Here is a 17174-nt window from a genome sequence, read left to right as displayed (position 1 = left end):
CATGATGCCGGGTGTTGGCCCTGTGTGCCTCGGTCGTATGCAGTCCTGATTGTGGCGCTCACCTGCACGGCGCCAAACACGCATACGACCATCATTGGCACCAAGGCAGAAGCGACTCTCATCGCTGAAGACGACACGTCTCCATTCGTCCCTCCATTCACGCCTGTCGCGACACCACTGGAGGCGGGCTGCACGATGTTGGGGCGTGAGCGGAAGACGGCCTAACGGTGTGCGGGACCGTAGCCCAGCTTCATGGAGACGGTTGCGAATGGTCCTCGCCGATACCCCAGGAGCAACAGTGTCCCTAATTTGCTGGGAAGTGGCGGTGCGGTCCCCTACGGCACTGCGTAGGATCCTACGGTCTTGGCGTGCATCCGTGCGTCGCTGCGGTCCGGTCCCAGGTCGACGGGCACGTGCACCTTCCGCCGACCACTGGCGACAACATCGATGTACTGTGGAGACCTCACGCCCCACGTGTTGAGCAATTCGGCGGTACGTCCACCCGGCCTCCCGCAAGCCCACTATACGCCCTCGCTCAAACTCCGTCAACTGCACATACGGTTCACGTCCACGCTGTCGCGGCATGCTACCAGTGTTAAAGACTGCGATGGAGCTCCGTATGCCACGGCAAACTGGCTGACACTGACGGCGGCGGTGCACAAATGCTGCGCAGATAGCGCCATTCGACGGCCAACACCGCGGTTCCTGGTGTGTCCGCTGTGCCGTGCTTGTGATCATTGCTTGTACAGCCCTCTCGCAGTGTCCGGAGCAAGTATGGTGGGTCTGACACACCGGTGTCAATGTGTTCTTTTTTCCATTTCCAGGAGTGTATATACACTACAGGCCATTAAAATTGCTGCACCACGAAAATGACGTGCTACAGACGCGAAATTTAACCGACAGGAAAAAGATGCTGTGATATTCAAATGATTAGCTTCTCAGTGCATTCACACAAGGTTGGCGTCGGTGGCGACACCTACAACGGGCTGACACGAGGAAAGTTTCCAACCGTTTTCTCATACACAAACAGCAATTGACCGGCGTTTCCTGGTGAAACGTTGTTGTGATGCCACGTGTAAGGAGGAGAACTGCGTACCATAACGTTTCCGACTTTGATAAAGGTCGGATTGTAGGCTATCGCGATTGCGCTTTATCGTATCGCGACATTGCTGCTCGCGTTGGTCGAGATCCAATGACTGTTAGCAGAATATGGAATCGGTAGGTTCAGGAGTGTAAGACGGAACGCCGTGCTGGATCCCAACGGCCTCGTATCACTAGCAGTCGAGATAGCAAGCATCTTATCCGCACGGCTGTAACGGATAGTGAAGCCACGTCTCCATCCCTGAGTCAACAGATGCGGACGTTTGCAAGACAACAACCATCTGCACGAATAGTTCGACGACGTTTGCAGCAGCATGGCCTATCAGCTCGGACACCATGGCTGCGGTTACCCTTGACGCTGCATCACAGACAGGAGCGCCTGCGATGGTGTACTCAACGACGAACCTGGGTGCACAAATGGCAAAACGTCATTTTTTCGGATGAATCCAGGTTCTGTTTACAGCATCATGATGGTCGAATCCGTGTTTGGCGACATCGAGGTAAACGCACATTGTAAGCGTGTAATGGTCATCGCCGTACTGGCATAGCACCCCGCGTGATGGTATGGGCTGCCACTGGTTACACGTCTCGGTCACCTCTTGTTCGCACTGACGGCCCTTTGAACAGTGGACGTTACATCTCAGATGTGTTACGACTCTTGGTTCTACCCTTCATTCGATCTCTGCGAAACCCTACATTTCAGCAGGATAATGCACGACCGCATGTTGCAGGTCCTGTACGGGCCTTTCTGGATACAGAAAATGTTCGACTGCTGCCCTGGCCAGCACATTCTCCAGATCTCTCACCAATTGAAAACGTCTGGTCAATGGCGGCCGAGCAACTGGCTCGTCACAATATGCCAGTCACTACTCTTGATGAACTGTGGTATCGTGTTGAAGCTGCATGGGCAGCTGTACATGTACACGCTATCCAAGCTCTGTTTGACTCAATGCCCAGGCGTATCAAGGCCGTTATTACGGCCAAAGGTGGTTGTTCTGGGTACTGATTTCTCAGGATCTATGCACCCAAATTGCGTGAAAATGTAATCACATGTCAGTTCTAGTATAATATGTTAGTCCAATGAATACCCGTTCATCATCTGCATTTCTTCTTGGTGTAGCAATTTTAATGGCCAGTAGTGTATATATTTTTTTACGTATAATAGATTTTCTGTAGTAAATTTTCTATTCATATTTTATCTCTGGTCAGAGAATGCTCAACAATTACGTTGACATACACGCAATTTAGACTCGTTACCAAGTCTGTGATCCGACTCTGAGTCTGACATGACACTACAAGAAACTCTGACATTAGAACGTGTATTCTGTAACTGATGGTTAATTATTAAAATAAAGTTACAGCGTTCTTCGAATAAGTTACGGAAATGAATGATTAGTCACGCAATTGGCGATGACCAAAAAATCACAGACAAAGCGCGTTTTGGTCGCAGGGACGTTGCTCTGTACCTTGTCTTCGTTTGACGGAGCAGAAATGATTTCTCGTGATGGAGGTGGAATAAAGAAGAGTACAACTGTTTTGTTTGCGTTGGACAAACTTCTTATGTTTTTCGTCTGAAATGTGAACTATAGCACTGACTTTTTTTCAAGCACCATTTTTCTTCTTATGAAGCACATTTGCAACTGCAAACACTGCGTCACTTAATTTTCACCTTTCACCCCGCAAGTCTCACAAAAAAACAGCTTCAGTAGAGGGCATCTGAGACTGACAATCGGTCATCTACGGCCTGTCAGTGCTATTTTATAACAGCAAGATCGCACACTCAACTTCCGTACTAATCCACAATCCACTAGTCTTACACTCCGGCATGCTTCAGTATGAGGGAAGGAGTCGTCGTGTCGGAAACAACTGCAGCGCCACCGTTCTGACTACTGTAGACCCGCACTCGCTTTCTGACACAGTGACGTGGATAACCTACACCAACACAATAAAAACAAGTCAATGCATTGGCACCACTCAACTTCGCCAAAACCGGTAAAACTGCTTACTTTAATCGAAAATAGATGAGCACTGTTTTCTCGGAAGTAAAGAACATTCTTTTGTTTGCTTTCACAGGACGTGGGTCAACAAGTACAGCTGACGTTTGCTGTGAAAAGCACACAAACTGAAATTTGCTTTTCAAAATCGACGGCGGGAGAAGCTGTCATCCTCCACGCTCCGCTGCCATGGCGGATTGCCAAGCGAAGGGGCCCGGGTTCGATTTCCGGCCGAGTCGGAAATTTCTCCGGTTTTTTCCTTACGTTCGTGTCGTCATAATTGCAATTCCACAGCTGAGCAGGCTGAATGGGTGCCAACCGAAAGCCAATAAACTGAAAAAAAAAAAATACTTTTCGAGCAGAAGCACTGTGACAAAGATACATGAAAAGGCCGCGTTTTGGGGGAAGTGGGGTTTGGTGCTCGGTTCCTATTTGAGAGAGAAAAATGGGGTGAAAAGTTTTTGGTTTAGCCTGAACCAGCGACAATTTGTATAACCATTCGAAAATTTGCCTTACTGCAGATATGTTACAGTACATTAAGAAAGGTTTGAATGACGAATCGGACCTGGTGTCCAGGCAAATTCTGCGGATCGATTAATTCCTTTTGCAAAAGATTTTTACTGGACTGAAATTAATGCGCAGTTAATGGCACCACTTGTATGTGTACCGCTCGGATTTTACGTCACCCTTTAATAACTCCAGACTGGAGCGAGACTGATGGTTCAAGTTTAGTCCACCGGTGTATCAGACGTTGGTCTAAGAAAATCTTTAACCATTTAAAAATATCTTGCTTCGTTTGGATTCCACCTACAAAAAACACGTTTTTCTGGGAGGTTTTGAAGCGCGCCACTTCTATACTTTAAACCTGTACGAACCGTTTCACCCGGGTTCCCGGGTTCGATTCCAGGCGGGGGTCAGGGATTTTCTCTGCCTCGTGATGACTGGGTGTTGTGTGATGTCCTTAGGTTAGTTAGGTTTAAGTAGTTCTAAGTTCTAGGGGACTGATGACCATAGATGTTAAGTCCCATAGTGCTCAGAGCCATTTGAACCATTTTTGAACCGTTTCAAAGTCTGCACGAAGGTAGATAAATAGAAGAACTAGAAACTTTTTTTTTATCTAGTAACCTTTATTCGTTGTCGAGATACGACAGTTTAAAGTCAAGCTAAATGCAGCACGTAAAATTCGTTCTTCCGTGAATTCAGTGCGCGGAAAGTCACTCAAATGACGTCACCTGACTGAGGGTCGCTGTGCAGCATACTGGTGAGAGGCGTATCTGCAAACGACGACAACCCCAACATCTTCCTTAATGGTGCCGCGGGAGTAGTCTGCCATTTGCAGTTAATAACGTTTATAAGTCCACAGTGCCCTTTTCCGTGCTTCGTGGGTCCAATGGCGGTGCTCCGAGGCCACAATTTCTCTCTACTCTGGGGCACGATACGCGTAGCTTCTGGCTCCATAGTGAAGAGGTAGTATAGCTGCTCATCATTTGTTGTTGACTTGCTCTGAACTGACAGTGATCTGCAACACTTTTGCACATCTGTCGACAGTTACAATCCGTGGTGGTCCATGGCGACTTAACCCGTTGTCAACCGGCAGCGGCGATTTTCTCTGAATCGAGGCACTCGTGGTACACCCCTGACACCTGAGGAGCCCACGGCCTGTACGATCTCCCATTGACGTAGCATGTCTTATCCATCCTCCAGCCGACAGTTACGCCGATGGCTAGTAGAACTTAAGACGACATCCCTGTCGCTGAGCACCCTCAGCTAAAGGCGTAAGATCAGCGACGCTACTCACAGAATGAAATGAGTAAGTCGAAGCTGGTCCTTCCTTTCTCTTCCTCCTGTCTACCACCAGTGTCGGCTGCATTTTAAATTGGTTGCGTTAGTTGCAATTTGAATACGTATAAATGTATTCAGAGTTATTTGCATTTGCAGGGAGAGAAAAGGAGGATGAGCCGATTTAACACACATGATTTAAAAGAAATAGTTCAGGACGACCAGAGACGACAGAGGTCTGAAACGCGTTGTATGAAACAGGTACGAGGTGCAACGTTGCAGTTGACTAACCAGCTGGAAGGATTCTTGAATGAGTAGCTAGAAAGTTCCGCTTTATGAAACATCTCTGGGTACTTCTGGCGTAGCCTTTAATATAAGCGCCAGCCGGAGTGGCCGTGCGGTTCTAGGCGCTACGGTCTGGAACCGAGCGACTGCTACGGTCGCAGGTTCGAATCCTGCCTCGGACATGGATGTGTGTGATGTCCTTAGGTTAGTTAGGTTTAATTAGTTCTATGTTCTAGGGGACTGATGACCTCAGAAGTTAAGTCGCATAGTGCTCAGAGCCATTTTTAATATAAGCGACAACAAAACTCGTCTCCTCAGACCTCGAACACCAGACGGAATAATGTAATGCACTGTGTGAGGCACTAGATACGAAGTTGGTACCTGCTAAATATAAAGCCCTATCTCGTTTTACGCCTACATCACTTGATGTAAACGCCGAAATGGTTCTATTAATAAGGCCTCGGCTAGTTTGCTTCCCTATTCTGGTCTGTCTGGTTGTCTGCAATTACTTCATCGTCGACGTGACGTTAAACTTTAATTGTTAAAAACCATTCAAAAGCCAAGATCACATCAAAAATTTCTTAAATTTAAGACGGCCGGTTTCAACAATCATTGCTATCATCTTCAGGTCTTTAACATTTTTTTTATGTTGTAAAACATATTCATTTTACGCTGATACTCACGCACTGGTTGTCATGTGGACGAAACTCAGCACATTATAAACGTCTGTCATTGCTGCTGAGTTTTATCCACTTGACATCTTGTGCGTGAGGTTCAGCGAAAAATGAACATGGTTTACAACAAAAAAATATTAAAGACTTGAAGATGACAGCAATGACTGCTGAAACCGGTCGTCTTAAGTAAAGAAACTTTTTATACGATCTTGGCTTTTGAATGGTTTTTAACAATTAAAACAGATCGCTTTCAGTATTCTGAAAATGATAAAATTCAGTTGAACTTTAACTTACCTCCATTTTTTCAGTGGTATAAGCAAACGTCACACAACAGAAAATATAAAAGTATGCTCCTGCTTAATATAACAACATTAAATAGAGAATTCCTAGAGCGAGTTTGTGATACTGGCTTTGCAGGTACACTGTACGAAATCTGTTAACAAACATCAATAATAATATTCAGAGGCGTCAGTGATACACTGTTTTTTGTGAAATTCGTCAATAGAACCCGTATTAGGCTGTAAATTATACGAGTAGGAAAGAGGGAAGCTACCGGGTGTATTCGAATAAAATGAGGACGTTTCCTCATATTTAAATGTTGGCTGCTCAGAAAAAAATTTCACGGAGTAAGCGACATCTACTAGTGTTTATGAAGCCACAGAAGTAACTGTTTCAATTCAGCAATCGTTTAGGTGTGGTTTAGAAAATTATTGCAACGGCCGTATCTGAAATGCGTGCTCTTATTTGATTTTTGTGCACAGAATGATCTATGGCTGCTCAAATTTATGAGAAGGTGTTTCTTCCTTTTGTATCTACAATAATGGGCGATAAAACGATTAGATAATGCCATTGAGATTTTAAAAGCGGCCAAACAAAAGTGTATGAAAGGAAGTGGAGTGGTAGGCACATTATCCAGACCGATGAAATCATGGACCAAAAATTGTAGTCTGACCGACGATTAACGATTGCTACTCTCGCTGATGAATTTCCTCATTCCGGATGCACCACTGTTTCTACGATTGTCATGGAAACACTCTGCATACTTTTGTTCACATACAAGAACCTGTACCTTAAGCAAGATAATTCACAACAATACTTCCGAGTTGTGTCAGAATCGTTTGAAGAACCTTCCACAGACACAAGAGTTCTTGTATGATTCCACACGTTTCCTGTCTTAGTTCTGAGACGTCAACAAGCGAGCATTGCGCTCCGTGAGTGGGGAGCGGCGGTTGCTTCCTTAATGCTCTGTCAATTCTCTCTCGCATATCTTCAGGTGTGGTTGGAACGCCTTTATAAACAATGTCTTTTACGAATCCCCACAAGAAAAAGTCCAGAGGCGAACGAGCCGGCCATGGCACATCTCCGCGTCCAATCCAACGATTTGGGAATTGACTCTGCAGATCATTTCTAGCCATCGGTGAAAAATGTGCCGGACACCCATCGTGTTGATACCAAATTCTGTAGCTTGTTCCTAAAGGCATTTCTTGCAATAACAGACGTAATGTTTCTTGCAGGAATGTGGTGTACTTCCTACCACTAAGATTTCCTTCGATGAAATAGGGGCCTATAATTCTGTGCTCCAGAATCCCACACCATACATTCACCGACCACGGTTTCTGGTGTGCAAATTGCCTCTGCCAACATGGATTTTCAGTTGCCCAATAATGCATGCTATGCAAATTAACATTTCCATGGTTCATGAATATAGCATCGTCAGTAAAAAAATCAAATCAATAAATGTCATCCCTCAGAATCTGAAGTCGCTTTGGCTCATGCCAGATTCCCTTGCGATTTGACGTGAACCAACACAAGGATGTCGATCCACAGTGGTAAGAGTACCAATTTCCATTTCCTCGTTAGTAACTTTCCTATGCCGGATATGTTTCCGATGCGTTAAAGACACAGTTGTTCTCAGTTTATCATACGCATATTTAAATGTACGACGTGTAGTGTGAGTACGTCGAGGATATCTTTCAGCGTATAAGTCTCTAGCTCTCACTGAGTTTCGTTGGCATTCTCCGTAAAGGAGAAGCATACGACTTGTTGTTCGAAGGAATACATCATTCACATTCGCTTGATTCGACGATACTAGTCTTACCGTTGTATTGCGAAACCGTCGTATGGCGTTTACATGTCAATGGCACATTAGAGGGATACGCAGTATTCGGTGAATATTTACTATTTGCACGATATATGAGAGAGAATTGTTAGAGCATGTTCTTCGATAAGTTTCGATGTGATAACGAATACCACTCAATCCATGATACGAAGATTTCAGCACTGCATTGACACCAATGGTCATCACTTCGTAAACCTACTGTAAATGGACGTTCATGCCACCTTTGTGACCTTCGTTGACCTCCAAAGACCCTACTGTTACACATCATTGGATTCGTCTGGACAGCCGCTATCAGAAAATAAATACCAAACTATAGTATCCCATTTAAAAATACAAAATTGACCTTCATATCTCTGACGCGACCCCACCTAGTAACAAAAAAAAAACCCTCGTTATCCCATGGAACATTTGTCCCACGAACTTTTCAGCTACTATCGTACATTCCGAGTTATTCTAGGTGGCAATAGTTAGTGACTCGCCCTGTAGGATGCTGAATGATTCTAAATACTTTCATATCATTGTCCATAATACTCCTTTATGTATTATGTAAATAGAGTATAAAAGTAAATTCAGTCGAAGTTAGTCCCAATCTTTCGAAGTGGGAGAAAATGGAAAATTATGGCGTCACGACAACGGCGAATTCGCCACAGGCGGATCAGGAAGGAAACTGGGTCAGTCATTTCCAAAAGAGCCGTCAGTTATTCGCCTTGGTCGATTTACGGAAATTACGAGGAACCAAAATCTTGATGGCCGCACGTGTATTTGAATTCAGGTCTTCCAGAATACAATTGCAGTGCCTTAACCACTCGGCACGTCGAATTCATTATGGGGCGAAAGGACTGAGGTGGGTGTCACCACGTACTGGCACTGAGTAAGGATGACGGGTAACCAATATGCCGCTCTAAAGAGTTTTCCTGTATCTTTCTGTTTACAGGCGTTTAATCTTAATGAAAGGAATGCGTAACCAGAAGCCTTAGGGACCGTCCGAGTTTTTGTCGTTAATTATGCCAACGAGCGTCGCTCCGGCTGCTTCTCTTCCTAGAGTGGCTCTGTAATTACATAGCCGGTGCTCCCAGCTCGTCCCCGCCGTTTCAACAAACACATTGTGCAAACACTGTGACACGTGTCGGCTCCACTCAACACCTGCTATCTGATGTATTGCCTCTCACCTTGACAGTTGTTCGACTATACCGGCTGATGTTTCCGAATAAAGGCGTACATGTGAAATAGAAGCTGCGTTGTTGCACTAGGGAAAGTTCCAACAACATATGAAAACTTAAAAGCGATTTGTTGATGGATGATCTATATCTAATCTATCACTTTGGATGAGCTGTTTTACTGGAGTTTCATTAGCTATATCTTATCTGTTTCGAAGTTAGGGTCATTTAGACCTCACTGTCTACTAGTACCTAACGATTTAATGTGAAACGTCCCCTTAGAAAAATTTATGAATGACTGTGCTGACAAACCTCTTACATTATTTGCTTTTCAAACAGCTGAGCAAAACTGAACGTACTCAGACATTTCTCTCTTTACTTATTCTGATCAACACTAAACTGACACACAATATTTTTAGCGCAACGCAATCTGACTTTCAATAATCCCTACAAAAGAATGGCCCCGACTAACAATAACCTATACTTTTCATGAATCATACTTCACAAAAATCTTCGTTACTCGAACTACCACAATGCAGCGAGCGCCAATACTGCCAGCTAAATAAAAGGTTCTAACTACTGAAGTCACTAACTACTGATAGGCATACTTAGCAAATGAAAGATTTTGATAGAGAACAAACAATGTATTTACCTTAATAGTGTTCAAAAGTCATTATATATATATATATATATATATATATATATATATATATATATATATATATATATATATATATATATCAGTTCATGACATCCAGTCTTACAAATTTACTGTCTCTGATGGACACCCGTCCAGATCATCCGCTCTCAAAACTCCGCCATCTCACTCCCCACATCCACCACTGCTGGCGGCTCACCTCCAACTGCGCAACGCAACGCGCTGTTCACATCCAACTGCCCAACACTACAATAGCAAATTCCAACAATCCTAACCAGCCACAGACTGCACACAGCACAGCCAGTGATTTTCATACAGAACGCTACGTGGCGTTACCAATATAAAAACCTAAACAGCCTACTTACAAATGTTGATAGTCTTTACTGAGGCTTACAACGTAGTCAGCTTGTTATGAAAAATGTCCAGGGGGTGCGCAAAAATGTGGGAGCACTGAAAACTCAACAAATTACCACACTTAACACGGAGTAGGAATACCGTTGGCATTCAAAACAGCTTACAGACGTCTCAGAATGGATAGATATAGGACAAGTATGGCTTTCAGGGGAATCTTGTAGCATTCTTTCTGCAAGACAATGAAAAGTTCAGAAAACGGCGATACATCTACATCTACATCCATACTCCGCAAGCCACCTGACAGTGTGTGGCGGAGGGTACTTTGAGTACCTCTATCGGTTCTCCCTTCTATTCCAGTCTCGTATTGTTCGTGGAAAGAAAGATTGTCGGTATGCCTCTGTGTGGGCTCTAATCTCTCTGATTTTATCCTCATGGTCTCTTCGCGAGATATACGTAGGAGGGAGCAATATACTGCTTGACTCCTCGGTGAAGGTATGTTCTCGAAACTTCAAAAAAGCCTGTACCGAGCTACTGAGCATCTCTCTTGCAGAGTCTTCCACTGGAGTTTGTCTATCATCTCCGTAACGCTTTCGCGATTACTATATCATCCTGTAACGAAGCGCGCTGCTCTCCGTTGGATCTTCTCTCTCTCTTCTATCAACCCTATATGATACGGATCCCACACTGGTGAGCAATATTCAAGCAGTGGGCGAACAAATGTACTTCAGCTACTTCTTTTTTCTCGGATTGCATTTCCTTAGGATTCTTCCAATGAATCTCAGTCTGGCACCAGCTTTACCAACGATCAACTTTATATGATCATTCCATTTCAAATCACTCCTAATGCGTACTCCCAGATAATTTATGGAATTAACCGCTTCCAGTTGCTGGCCTGCTATATTGTAGCTAAATTATAAGGGATGTTTCTTTCTAGGTATTCGCAGCACATTACACTTGTCTACATTGAGATTCAATTGCCATTCCCTGCACCATGCGTCAATTCGTTGCAGATCCTCCTGCATTTCAGTACAATTTTGCATTGTTACAACCTGTCGATGTACTACAGCATCATCCGAAAAAAGCCTCAGTGAACTTTCTATGTTATCCACAACGTCATCTGTGTATATTGTGAATAGCAACGGTCCTACGACACTCCCCTGCGACACACCTCAAATCACTCTTACTTCGGAAGACTTCTCTCCATTGAGAATGACATGCTGCGTTCTGTTATTTAGGAACTCTTCAATCCAATCTCACAATTGATCTGCTAGACCATATGCTCTTACTTTGTTTATTAAACGACTGTGGGGAACTGTATCGAATGCCTTGCGGAAGTCAAGAAACCAGGCATCTACCTGGAAACCCGTGTCTATGGCCCTCTGAGTCTCGTGGACGAATAGCGCGAGCTGGGTTTCACACGATCGTCTTTTTCGAAACCCATGCTGATTCCTACAGAGTAGATTTATAATCTCCAGAAAAGTCATTATACTCGAACGATAGAGGTGGGTAGCGATCACGCACCCTTATCTCCTAAGCAGACCGCAAGGGCTCAATAATATTGAGATCTGGTGACTGTTGTGGCCAGAGGTGGTACGACAATTCATCCTCGTACTCAGAAATATGCCCTGGACGATGTAAGCTGTGTGAATAGGGACCCTGTCTTCTTGAAAGAGAGCATCATTATAGGGGAACAAACATTGTACCGTGGGATGGACATGGTCAGCCAAAATGGTCACATAATCTTTGACAGTAACGCAACCTTGCAGAGTAACCATGGGGTGCATGGAATACCACGATATGGCTGCCCAGATCATCACTGAACCCCCACCCTGATCACTCTTGGAGTGTAAACTCCACTGTAACGTGAAAACAGCGAACAACAATAGTCATATGACCAAAAACTTTCTCCCATTGCGCCACAGTCAAGGTTTTATGGCTTCGGTATCACGTTGTTCTGTTATGGATATTTGTGTCGGTTATGAGCGGTTTTGGATCTCCAGCTTGCCCTACAGTTTTCTGCATCTGGAACTCTCTTTTTGATGTTTTGATGCTGACAGTGTTCGCGAGTGCCAGATTGAGTTCTGCAGCGACTTTTGCAGCTATAGTTCTCTTATTTTTCGCCACAACACTCTTCAATGACCGTCTGTCACGATCACTCAACACAAGCTGCAGGCTTGGCTAGCGTCTGCATTGATGTTCAAGGATGCAATTCTCGGATCTGGGCTCGGAGGCGTGTCAAGGGCTTGCCTGCCAGCAGGGGCGTAGCACTACTTCAAAGCTTGACTCAGTACAGGTATATTTTAAAATTATGAATGAAGTTGGGCAGGTGCTGCTGAAGTGTTGTAGAGCTGGGGGGGGGGTCTTAGAAGAACCCTTTCCCATTTTATTCACGCATGTATCAATTTCGCAATCCCCTCTCCCCCGCGAGATCAAGCAACAGGGGAGTGTGGAACAGGAGGGCTGAAAATGCATAAGCACCCTGTGCTGCTTCGATCACGTTCAAATTTCGTCGAATGGTATTGAATGGTCCCTAGTAATTCTGACCTGAACACGAGAGCAAAAATTGCGGTCGCGCCCCATTGCAAAGAAGTGTGATAACGTTGAATGGGGATGCAACCTCATAATGTCCTTAGAGAAGAGTCCTGGGGAGGGGTGATGTGTCAGCATTGTCGAACGTAGTCCTGCTGCTCATCGCACTGCAAACTGTCTTTTTCGACCGCGAAATGTGTGGAAATCAAGCCCTCAAGGGAAGGGGTGGTTTCACTGACGCCCTTGCCCCTTATGCCACCCCCCGAGGCCTTTTCGTGTCGATTCTGAGCGGCAGTCTGAAAAGCTTTCCTCGTTTACCCATGACAATACAGCATGATTTCAACGCTGGACGTTGCCTTTCTGACCTCCACCATCGCAGAGGTGTAAAGGCGTCAAAAGAATGGTTGGAATGTCGATAAGAGCGGTTTGTCGACCTTCCCATCGTGTGACACGTTCGCGGTGGCGTTGGGCAGAATTGTGGTGAAATTTGGGGCCAATGTGACATTATTAACCCATCTTACACAACACATGGACTTCTGAGATCTAGCGTTTTTTTCGCATGTGTCGACACATTGTTGTTTCAAGTGTCGTCGAGCTCGATGGTGACGTCACACAGTGTAGTGCTTTTGCAACGTTACAGAGGAAGATTAAAGGCACCTTTCAGCCGAATTTCAAGCTTATGCGTCCCAGTGGGAAACAATTACGGGGTTTCTATCGAGTGATCCTTTAATTATGTTGCATAGTGTAGAAAACTGTAACCAGTAACTTTTTTGAAATAATTGTTTATTCTATAAATCAGTTTCCGAACCCTTTGAGGCTCACCTTCAGGTGGAGCACAAGAGAAGTTTACATGACTATATAATAGCGTAATTATGAGTACTGGTTCTGTGGCAAGGAGACGGAACATGTTTTAATCTATCGCCTTTAGTACTGTTCATACGGCGATTTGGATCCAAAAATGAATTCTGTACTTACTGTGACAGTACGGGCACCTTTGTTATTACTATCCATGTGTCAGCTTCGATTGTGATCGACAGTTGGTAACACATCACACACTTTTTTGACAAAGTGACAAATACTACGGAAATATGCTTCAGCAATAATAAATTAAAGCTGTTAAACAAATGCCTTAAACACAATATTGCCACTACACTAAATAAAAACAATATTGACGATCTAATAGTGAGTACAAAGGTATTATGCACAGCTGCTAAATTAAAGCATAATGAACGAAATGCTATAGTCCATAAGACCAACAACATAATTGTGAGAAATACAGACCAGAAAAAAGTGCAATAGGTTGAATAATGAATATAGGACATCACGTGACATAAAAAAACTTTCGAGCGAAAATGTCCTCTTTATCAGAACAGACAAGGACAACACAGATGTTTGTCGTACATGAATCAAATTATATTAAAAAACTTATGAATTTTTCAGATATAATAACGTACAGGAAATAGAATATGACCCGTCTTCCAAATCCCGAAACAAAATTAACAAGCTACTTAAAAACTACAATTTCCTCTCGACACCAATCGAAGCAAAGCGTTGTATAGTGATGAACAAATCAGCACCAAAATCGAGGTCACGACCTAAGATCCACAAACTATATTTTTCCATACATCCCACTGTTAATTCCATCAATAGTCCAACCTATAAAATCACCAGGAAACTTAACGACATTATCCACGAGGCATGTATGTTTGTAAATAAGTTTTCCGTTCAAAACAGATACGAGCTCACCAACAGCATAAAACACATCCACATTCCAGCCACAGCTAGATTTATATTTCTTGACAAAACATACCCGTCAAACAATTAGTATAATAAAAATAACATATTCAAACATGAAGCAATGGTTACAACTGACATCTACAAACTCTTAGAGATTCTGGAATTTATATTAACACACAACTACTTCCTATTCAACAAGTCTTACATTTAGGAAGACAGATTGGCATAGGGTAGTAGTCTTGCTGGCTTGGTAGCAGACATATATATCAACAATCCTGAAAACAACTTTTTTAGATCTCAAACACAACTCAAAGATAAGCTCCTTTACTACAACCACCATGTTGATGACACTTATGATATATGGAATAACAAAACAAAAAATAGAAAATCTAGCCGAAGAACATAATAAATTATACGAAAAAAGCAGTTCACTGTAGGGTATTAACTAATTCGATTTAAAAACCTCAAATAGATATCAAAAGCTCAACTTTCACATTTTCAGGAAGCAAAAAACTAGGCGCTTCAGTCTGGAACCACGCGACCGCTACGGTCGCAGGTTCGAATCCTGCCTCGGGCATGGATGTGTGTGATGTCGTTAGGTTAGTTAGGTTTAAATAGTTCTAAGTTCTAGGGGACTGATGACCTCAGAAGTTAAGTCCCATAGTGCTAGTGCTAGTGAAGATTTCGCGTTAAATGGCCAATCTCTTCAAGACAATGAGATATAAATAAGCTTCTTCACCAACAACAAAATACAGGATAAAATGATCCACAGTGTCAAAACCACTGTGCGTGAGTATCAAGAGCCAGGTGTGTACAAAATCATTTGTAATTCATCTCCAAGCTTCGACATTGGACAAACAAGTTGAAGTTTCACAACAAAATTTAAAGAGCACAGTGATGCACTCCGTCTTCTTAATGTGAAAAAATCCAGATTCCCACACATATTGCCAAACACAGTCATCCTGCAAACAGCACAGAACAGAACCTCCAGTTACTTCTTCTTGCCAACAAAAGCATGTAACTAGAACTTCCTGATGAAATTGAAATCTTCATCAACACAAATACAGCAGCTGACGACGTAATCATTGACAAGACGGAACTGATAAACAAAAATTTTTCCTTCAGAATTTTGAAGACATTAGCTGAAAACAGTTAGTCAGTCAACCAACAACCCCCCCCCCCCCCCAAACCCTCTAATGCCCGCTCCATCCCTCTCTTTATATCCTTACTACATTGATGTCAGTATCAATAAACTACCACGGAATAAACTCTTCGTTATATGTCTAAATATCCAAGCATTCTACTGTTAAAATAAATTAATACTCAAAAACATATTACCTTTTAGCTACAGGAAACGGAATGTGGTTTTACTAATATTCCACATCAAGTTAATGGAAGAACAGCAATAAGACAGCAGTTTACATGAAGTTTTGTTCCTGTTGTGTTTAAATATAAAGTTCATGTACATATAAACAGATACAATTCTCTGAAAATGTTATAACTTCATTTTATTTTTGGGCTTTCATGTTAACGCTAGTTTTGATTAAAGTATTTTCCATACGTTGACTGTATTATTTGCAAACAAAAACAAGTAATGCGTCTGAGTAAAATATGTTATATCTTCGTGTGAAGATCTTAATACAAGTGCCAGTTGTGCAGCATCCTTTGAAAAGTGAGTGATGTGTCGCCAGCTCTCAACCACCATGGAAACTGATAGATGAATGGTAATACCAAAGGCGCTCATACTGTCGCAGCACGTACAGAATTCATTTTTGGATCCACATCTCCAAATAAACAAAACTCACAGACATAAATTGAAGCGTGTTCCACCCTCTTGCCACAGAGTCAACTCCCAGCTTTACGCTATGAAACGACCATGTAACCTCCCGTTCACCTCCTGAAAATGAGCCTGAAAAGGTTCGAAAACCGTATTATGCAACAAATAAGTATTTTAAAAAGTGACTGTTTATATTGAATAAACAGTCACGGGTTCTTAAATATGCGTAATGGATAAGCATTAACAAAAGCACTGTGGGTTCAAGGACCAACTAGATGAAAAGAGAGCGACATACATGAAATGTATTGGGTGTTGCTAATATGGACAACCATCTGCTGTATAATAGACTGACCACGGTGAAAATCTGTGTCGTACCGGTATACGAACCCTGGTTTCCCGCTTACCGCAAGCGGTTGCCTTTTCAGTAGGCTGTCAGCACGTTTCATGGCCAGACCCAAACTCCCATATGTCGTCAACCAGCACTCGTACACCCATTAAGTATTTTCCTGTGGCAGAGAGACATTTTAACTGAAAGTCGCTTGTCCGGAGTAGATGTGTAAATACGATTCTGCAGTAGTCTGTGTTGTTCAGACGTACGATACATCGTGTCCGGAGGAACAATGCATCGTTCTTCTTATGAACACAGGTACTGTAATACCGCATTTATCCACCTTTACCAGGCAGTGACTTCCAATTAACATTATTAACATGTCCTCCCATGTATTGGAATTGCATAACGTGAGTACGAGGACGGGTTGTAACGCAGGAACGACGACATATGGAAGTTTGGGAGCGGCCGTGAAACGTGCTGGGATAGCCTAATGGTGCCGGCACGGTAGCTCAGCGTGTTCGGTAAGAGGGCTGCTTGCCCTCTGTAATAAAAAAAACTGAGTAAAGGAATCAACGATGAACTTGAACGGATGTTATCTGACGTCCGCCCCGACCAAACGCAACGAACAGTACCGAACAAAATGAAAATAAACAAGAAAAAAAGGTAAGGCTATCGCTCA

General features: G+C 43.3%; 1 protein-coding gene across 1 annotated transcript in view; it reads right to left on the bottom strand.

The window, feature by feature from the left end:
- Positions 1–17174, bottom strand: part of LOC126469691 (monocarboxylate transporter 3-like) — a 378620-nt gene that overhangs the window by 108453 nt on the left and 252993 nt on the right. The gene's annotated exons all lie outside the window — the stretch shown is intronic.

Source organism: Schistocerca serialis, chromosome 3 (genome assembly GCF_023864345.2).
Source record: "Schistocerca serialis cubense isolate TAMUIC-IGC-003099 chromosome 3, iqSchSeri2.2, whole genome shotgun sequence".
Classification (NCBI taxonomy): Eukaryota; Metazoa; Arthropoda; class Insecta; order Orthoptera; family Acrididae; genus Schistocerca; species Schistocerca serialis.
Note: the sequence above shows the minus strand (reverse complement) of the source record. Positions and strands in the feature narration are given on the sequence as shown.